The sequence below is a fragment of the Chiloscyllium plagiosum genome, unplaced genomic scaffold (assembly GCF_037043375.1).
Source record: "Chiloscyllium plagiosum isolate Xiang-an unplaced genomic scaffold, Cpla_swu_hap1 HiC_scaffold_43, whole genome shotgun sequence".
Lineage (NCBI taxonomy): Eukaryota > Metazoa > Chordata > Chondrichthyes > Orectolobiformes > Hemiscylliidae > Chiloscyllium > Chiloscyllium plagiosum.
Window position 1 is genome coordinate 34,656,198 of NW_028270181.1, and position 9,023 is coordinate 34,665,220.

Sequence of the window (9,023 nt, forward strand, 5' to 3'; positions counted from 1 at the left end):
TTTTTTTCCATCACTGGTTACTGGTTTGTACTGACCCCAAGTGTTTCGAAGTGCGGATGGTTACTGATTTAAACTGTCCCAAAATGTTTTGAAATGTCAGTGCTCACCGATTTGTACTGACTCGAAATTCATCCAGCTGTCGGTGGTTACTGATTTAGAGTCGTAGAGTCATAGAGATGTACAGCACAGAAACAGACCATTCGGTCCAACGTGTCCAGGCCGACCAGATATCCCAACCCAATCTAGTCCCACCTACCAGCACCCGGCCCATATCCCTCCAAACACTTCCTATTCATATACCCATCCAAATGCCTTTTAAATGTTGCAATTGTACCAGCCTCCACCACTTCCTCTGGCAGCTCATTCCATACACGTACCACCCTCTGGGTGAAAACTTTGCACCTTAGGTCTCTTTTATATCTTTACCCTCGCACCCTAAACCTTTGCCCTCTAGTTCTGGACTCCCCAACCCCAGGGAAAAGACTTTGTCTATTTATCCTATCCATGCCCCTCATAATTTTGTAAACCTCTATCAGGTCACCCCTCAGCCTCTGACGGTCTAGGGAAAACAGCCCCAGCCTGTTCAGCCTCTCCCTATAGCTCAAAACTTCCAAGTCTGGCAACAGCCTTGTGAATCTTTTCTGAACCCTTCAAGTTTCACAACATCTTTGCATAGGAAGGAGACCAGAAATGCATGCAATATTCCAACAGTGGCCTAACCAATGTCCTGTATAGCCACAACATGACCTCCCAACTCCTGTATTCAATACTCTGACCAATACAGGAAAGCATACCGAAAGCCTTCATCACTATCCTATCTACCTGTGACTCCACTTTCAAGGAGCTATGAACCTGCACTCCAAGGTCTCTTTGTTCAGCAACACTCCCTAGGACCTTACCATTAAGTGGATAAGTCCTGCTAAGATTTGCTTTCCCAAAATGCAGCACCTCACATTTATCTGAGTTAGACTCCATCTGCCACTTCTCAGCCCATTGGCCCATCTGTTCAAGATCCTGTTGTAATCTGAGGTAACCCTCTTCACTGTCCACTACACATCCAATTTTGGTGTCATCCGAAAACTTACTAACTGTACCTGTTATGCTCGTATCCAAATCATTTATGTAAATGACAAAAAGTAGAGGACCCAGCACCGATCCTTGTGGCACTCCACTCGTCACAGGCCTCCAATCTGAAAAACACCCCTCCACCACCATCCTCTGTCTTCTATCTTTGAGCTAGTTCTATATCCAAATGGCTAGTTCTCCCTGTATTCCATGAGATCTCACCTTGCTAATCAGTATCCCATGGGGAACCTTGTCGAAGGCCTTACTGAAATCGATTTAGATCACATCTACTGCTCTGCCCTCATCAATCCTCTTTGTTACTTCTTCAAAAAACTCAATCAAATTTGACAGACATGATTTCCCACGCACAAAGCCATGTTGACTATCCCTAATCAGTCGTTGCCTTTCCAAATACATGTACATCCTGTCCCTCAGGATTCCCTCCAACACCTTGCCCACCACCGAGGTCAGGCTCACTATTCTATAGTACCCTGGCTTGTCTTTACCGCCCTTCTTAAACAGTGGCACCACGTTTGCCAATCTCCAATCTTCTAGCACCTCACCTGTGACTATCGATGATATAAATATCTCAGCAAAATGCCGAGCAATCACTTCTCTAGCTTCCCACAGAGTTCTCGGGTACACATGATCAGGTTCTGGGGATTTATCCACCTTTATGCGTTTCAAGACATCCAGCACTTCCTCCTCTCTAATATGGACTTTTTGCAAGGTGTCACCATCTATTTCCCTACATTCTATATCTTCCATATCCTTTTCCACAGTAAATACTGATGCAAAACATACGTTTAGTATCTTCCCCATTTTCTGTGGCTCCACACAAAGGCCGCCTTGTTGATCTTTGAGGGGCCCTATTCTCTCCCTAGTTACCCTTTTGTCCTTAAAGTATTTGTAAAAAACCTTTTGGATTCTCCTTAATTCTATTTGCCAATGCTATCTCATGTCCCCTTTTTGCCCTCCTGATTTCCCTCTTCAGTATACTCCTACTGCCTTTATACTCTTCTAAGGATTCACTCTATCGATCCTGTCTATACCCTACATGTTTCCTTCTTTTTCTTAACCAAACCTTCAATTTCTTTAGTCATCCAGCATTCCCTGTACCTCCCAGCCTTCCCTTTCACCCTAACAAGAATATACTTTTTCTGGACTCTCGTTATCTCATTTCTGAAGGCTTCCCATTTTCCAGCCCTTCCTTTATCTGTGAACATCTGCCCCCAATCAGCTTTTGAAAATTCTTGCCTAATACCGTCAAAATTGGCCTTTCTCCAATTTAGAACTTCAACTTTTAGATCTGGCCTACCCTTTTCCATCACTATTTTAAATCTAATAGAATTATGGTCGCTGGCCCCAAAGTGTTCCCCCACTGACACCTCAGTCACCTGCCCTGCCTTATTTCCCAAGAATAGGTCAAGATTTGCGCCTTCTCTAGTAGGTACATCCACATACTGAATCAGAAAATTTTCTTGTACACACTTAACAAATTCCTCTCCATCTAAACCTTTAACACTATGGCAGTCCCAGCCTATGTTTGGAAAGTTAAAATCCCTGACCATAACCACCCTATTATTCTTACAGATAGCTGAGATCTCCTAACAAATTTGTTTCTCAATTCCCCTCTGACTATTAGGGGGTCTATAATACAATCCCAATAAGGTGATCATCCCTTTCTTATTTCTCAGTTCCACCCAACTAACTTCCCTGGATGTATTTCCAGGAATATCCTCCCTCAGCACAGCTGTAATGCTATCCCTTATCAGAAACACCACTCCCCCTCCTCTATTGCCTCCCTTTCTATCCTTCCTGTAGCACTTTTATCCTGGAACATTAAGCTGCCAGTCCTGCCCATCTCTGAGCCATGTTTCCATAATTGCTATGATATCTCATAAATGTGAGGTGATGCATTTAGGTAAGACTAATTCGAGATTTGATTGGATTTGGTTCAGAACTGAAGGCTTCTGATGAGATTAGGTGAGATTCCCTACAGTGTGGAAACAGGCCCTTTAGCCCAACCAGTCCACACCGACCCTCCGAAGAGTAACCCACCCAGACCCATTTCCCTCTGACTGATCACTATGGATAATTTACCAAGGTCAATTCACCTAACCTGCACATTTTTAGACAGTGGAAGGAAGCCGGAGCACCCGGAAGAAACCCGCACAAACATGGGGAGAATGTGCAAACTCCACACAGACAGTCGCCCGAGGCTGGAATTGAACCTGGACCCTGGTGCTAACCACTGAGCCACCTTGTCGCCCAAATTCTGGTGCTGTCAGACCTGCTGAGCTTCCCCAGCAATTTCTTGTTTGGATTTCAGCCCCAATCCAGTTGGTGATGATCACGGCCTTGTTAAGTGTGTTTGGGAATGGGGAGGGAGCTGCTAGCAGGGTGATGGTGGGATAGTGGGGAGCATAGCTGCCTTCCAAGCAGTTGACCCGGGTTCGATTCCCAGACATCGCAGTGTTGTGGTTTGGAAACAACCTTTTAAAGGGAAGGCACTGGGATAAATCGAGGAAATAAATCTTTCATTCTGTGGTAAACTGGATCTGTCAGATTGCTCCTTGCTTTTCCTGGCGATGGTTCCTGTGAATTGCAGTGTGGAACCGGGCAGCATTGCTCGGCATCTCGGAAGCTTTCCCCTCTGCTGCTTCCCATTTCTTATTGAAATATTGGTTGCAGCACAAGGATGGATTTGTTTTGTTCGAAAAGTGAGAGACTGCTCCCGTCAGGAACCTGAAATAATTACAGAAGCCGCTGGAAACACTGAACAGTTCCAACAGCTTCTGTAGTGGTGGGGAGGGAGGGTTAATGTGTCAAATCTATACAAGGATAAAATAAACTCCAGCCACAAAACAGTCAGAGTTCCTAAGTTTTACAAACATCCGTATAACATTTTTCTGAGCCATCAATTCACCTTAAACCCTTCCAATGTGGAATAGCATCTTTCTGATTCTCACTTTGAGAGATGTCCCTCAGTGAGCTCCTCCACCATTCTTTCCATTTCACTGGGGACCCACTATCCGCAGGCTCCAATCAAATGACCTGAACTCAGACACACAGAGATCTTAAAGAGTGACACAATGCAGATAGGAAGTTGATTTCATTTCTGTTTCTGAGTCCAATCTTCACTCAGTGAGACAGAGTCAGGTATTCAAGGCTCCAACAAGAGCTGGATTCTGCTTCTGGTGATTGTCTTCATTCAGTGAGAAGGAGGGCCATGGGCTGGAAGGAGCTCATCATTGTGCTTCGGGTTGTCTGCTCAGTCTGCAGCATTGCAGGCCGTGGGAGCAGGGCAGTGGGAAAGGTACCTCGTGTGGACTGCAATAGGACTTTCCACACATTGTTCCAGGCCAGTTACAGAGCTCCAGGAATTCTGAATGAGGATCTGAAAAATGCATTGATTGAAGGAGGAGGATCAGGGAAACAGGATAAAGCTGATGAGATCAGCAGGATTTCTCGGTCTAACTCTGTGCAATACTTTATTTTCTGCTTCATAAATCGACAATCTGGAGCTCAATCCACTCAGAGCAATATAAGCTCAGAAACAAATAATTCAGTCCAACACATCCATGCTGAACTGATTTTTTTTTATTTCAAAAATATACTTTATTCATATATATTTAATCTATACAATTGGACATGTCATCATTCTGTACACATTCCATTTCTTTGCGTATCGAAACAGGGTAATCATTCCTATTCACAGGTTGGTGCGATTACATTGAGCTGAGGCGCCAGCGGAGCCCAAATGACTGCGTGCGCCCCCTGTTCTTCGTTAGGCAGGCAGATGTTAGACGGTGGTCTTTCCCCACCGCGCCTTGGCGGCAGCTGCCCCAAGCTTCAGCGTGTCCCTCAACACGTAGTCCTGGACCATGGAATGTGCCAGTCCGCAACACTCAGTCGGGGTCAACTCCTTCAGCTGGAAGATCAACAGGTTTCGGACCACCCAGAGAACGTCCTTCACCGAGTTGATGATCCTCCAGGCACAGTTGATGTTCGTCTCGGTGTGCGTCCCGGGGAACAGACCGTAGAGCACGGAGTCCCGCGTCACGGCGCTGCTCGGGACAAACCTCGACAGACACCACTGCATTCCTCTCCAGACTTCCTCTGCATAGGCACATTCCAGAAGGAGGTGTGTGACAGTCTCGTCCCCCCCGCAGCCGCTTCGAGGGCAGCGTGCGGTGCGGCTGAGAGTCCGGGCGTGCATAAAGGATCTCACAGGCAGAGCCCTTCTCACCACCAGCCAAGCCATGTCTTGGTGCTTGTTGGAAAGTTCTGGCGATGAGGCATTCTGCCAAATGGCTTTGACAGTCTGCTCAGGGAACCGCTCGATAGGATCCGCCCTCTCCTTTTCCCGAAGGGTCTCAAGGACACTACGTGCTGACTACTTCCTAATGGGCTTGTGGTCAAAGGTGTTTTTCTTCATAAACTTCTCCACGAAGGACAGGTAATATGGAACGGTCCAACTACTCGGAGCGTTCCGCGGCAGCGAGGCCAGGCCCATCCTTCGCAACACCAGGGACAGGTAGAACCTCAGTACGTAGTGACACTTGGTGTTTGCGTACCGGGGATCCACGCACAGCTTGATGCAGCCACACACAAAGGTGGCCATCAGGGTGAGGGTGGCATTGGGTGTATTTTTTCCCCCGTTGCCCAGATCTTTATACAGTGAGTCCCTTCGGACCCGGTCCATCTTTGATCTCCACACGAAGTGGAAGATGGCCCGGGTGACTGCGGCCGCACAGGTTCTGGGGATAGGCCAGACCTGTGCCACGTATAACAATACTGAGAGCACCTCACACCTGATGACCAGGTTTTTTCCCGCGATGGAGAGCGACCGTAGCTTCCATCTGCCCAGTTTCTGTCTCACCTTCCTGATCCGCTCCTCCCAAGACTTGGCGCACGCCCCAGCCCCCCCCCGAACCAAATACCCAGCACCTTCAGGTGGTCAGTCCTGATGGTGAAGGGGATCGAGGATTGGTCGGCCCAGTTCCCGAAGAGCATGGCTTCGCTCTTGCCTCGGTTTACCTTGGCCCCCGAGGCCCGTTCGAACTGGTCACATATGCACATGAGTCTGTGCACGGACAGTGGATCAGAGCAGAAAACGGCGACGTCACCCATGTACAGGGAGGCCTTAACCTGCAGGCCCCTGCTGCCAGGAATAGTCACCCCTCTCAGGCTCGCATCCTTCCTGATGGACTCGGCAAATGGCTCTATGCAACACACAAACAAGGCAGGAGAGAGGGGGCAGCCCTGCCTGACTCCAGATCTTACAGGGAAGCCATCTGATTCCCACCCATTGATTGAGACTGCACTGACAATGTTGGTGTAGAGCAGTCTGATCCAATTAGCGATTCCCTCCCCGAAGCCCATTTTGGAGAGGACATCCCTCATATATGTATGCGATATCCTGTCAAAGGCTTTCTCCTGGTCCAGGCTGATGAGGCAGGTGTCCACCCCCCTGTCCTGCACTTAGGCGATCGTATCCCTGAGGAGTGCGAGACTCTCAGCGATCTTCCTGCCCGGTACAGCACAGGTTTGGTCAGGGTGGATCACCGATCCCAGAGCAGACCTGACCCGGTTGGCGATGACCTTTGACAAGATTTTGTAGTCTGTGTTTAACAGTGAGATCAGTCTCCAATTTCTAATTTCTTCCCTCTCCCCCTTCCGCTTGTAGACGAGGGTGATGATGCCTTTCCTCATGGATTCACTCATGGTACCTGCCCGAAGCATACTGACATACACCTCCAGCAGGTCCTGGCCAATCAAGTCCCACAGAGCGGAATAGAGCTCGACCGGTAAGCCGTCGCTTCCGGGAGTTTTATTCTTTTCGAAGGACTCGAGGGCCTTGGTCAGCTCATCCAGAGATAGTGGCTGGTCCAGCCTCTCCCGTGTTCTGTCGTCTAAGACCTCCGTGATAGAGGACAGGAACGACTGGGAGGCCGTGCTGTCGGTCGGCTTCGCGTCATACAGACTGGTGAAGAAGGATTTACTGATCCTCATGATGTCAGCCTGAGATGACGTTACCGAGCCATCTTCTTCCTTTGTGCACCTTCTGGAAGAAGAAACGTGAGCACGTCTCGTCCTGCTCCACCAAGCGGACCCTGGACCGGAAGATTATCTTGGAGGCCTCCAAGGCAAAGAGCGAGGCTTGCTGGCCCTTCACCTCTTTGAGGTCCTCCATGATATCGACCCCCAACGTCAGCAGCAGGAGCAGGTTCTGCATACTATCCTGGAGCTGGGACAGTTTTCCCCGCCTCTTTCTCGCCTCCTGAACACCTTTGAGGATGAAGAACCTCTTGATGTTCCCTTTTACTGTTTCCCACCAGTCCGCTGGGGACTCAAAGAGGGGCTTCACGGTTCTCCAACCTGCGTAATCCCTCTTGAGCTCCTCAATGTTTTCTGGGGTCAACAGCTTGGTGTTCAGTTTCCACGTTCCCTTACCAGCCCGCTGCTCGTCCTGTAGGTGACAGTCGGCCAGCAGGAGGCAGTGGTCAGAGAAGAACACCGGCTTGACGTCGGTGGATCTGACCGAGAGCGTTCGGGACACAAACAGGTAATCTATCCTTGAGCAGATAGACCCGTCTGCCCGTGACCAGGTGTATCTACGCTGCACTCTGTCTGCAGGGGTGCTGAAGACGTCGTGCAGCTTGGCATCTTTGACCGTGTCCATCAGGGCTCTGGACGTGGCGTCCAGTGTACTGTCCCCCCCGCCGGATCGTCCATCTGCATCGATGATACAGTTGAAGTCTCCAGCCAGAATGACCGGCCTGGACGTAGCCAGCAACAGTGGAAGCTGCTGCAGGACGGCCAGCCGTTCCCTCTTACCCGCTGGGGCGTACACATTGATTGTCTCACGGGAGCGTTTCTGTATGTAACATCAGCAACGAGGAGGCGCCCGCCCACCACCTCCTTAACCTCGGAGATGGTGAAGTTGCCTCCCCGTAACAGGATACCCAGGCTCGAGGAGCGGTTATCGTTACCACCCGACCACACTGACCGCCCATGGGCCCACAAGCTCGACCATCTCCTGTAACTGCTGAGGTGCGGTATCCCACACTCCTGCAGAAACAGGACATCAGCTTTCACGTTGGCCAGGAAGGCCAGTGTTGAAACACATCGCGCAGCAGATTTTATGCTGCGCACATTGATAGTTGCAATTTTAAACCCCATTTTGTTAACAGGTTGTAAGGTTACCCATGTCCGATTGTCGCTGGTCCTGCCCCTCTTGGGTAGCTGTCTGCATCCCCGTGCAGTACGCAAACTGCTGGACCCTCGCTGGGCTGAGGTAGCTGTCCAGTTCCTCACTCGGCCCATTTGCCCGCTTCGGTGTCGTCGGGCCGAGACCAGGGTCCACGCTGTCTGTTTCTATATCTGACAGCGGGGCTGTCAGAGGGTCGCTGCTCCCAGTGACCTGGAGCTGTGTGGCGGTGGGGCCCTCCTGGCTTTCACCTGGTGGGGTGTGGTGGTTTCCCATTTCCTCAGGAGGCTCGTCCCTTGGTCGGCAGTTGCTGCTCTCCTTTCTCCTCGCAGCGCTCTGCCTCTTCTTTTGGTGACGACCCTCCTTTCTTCCGTCCTCACCCTCCGAAGAGCTGTCCGTGTCTTCCACCTGCAGCTGCCTTTTCCCCTTTTTCTGGGAGGTCTTGGTGACCGGGTGGGTTTTCCTCTTCCTGTTTTTCACCACGGTCCATTCCTCTGCCTCCTTCTTTCCCTTCTCCGCCTCCTCCTCCTGTCCTGTCGGAGCTTCGCTCGGCAGCTGTACCTCTCCGGTAACTGTCATCTGCTCTGCTCCGGCCTGTCCTTCCTGTTGCATGCCCCCTGACACTATTCCCTTGCCGGTTTGCGGTGCCTTGCCATCCTTTTGCGGCCCGCCTCCGGCCATCTGCTCGTAGGTGGCGGCCCCTCGTCTTGGGCAGGCCCTGTACACGTGGCCCGCCTCCCCG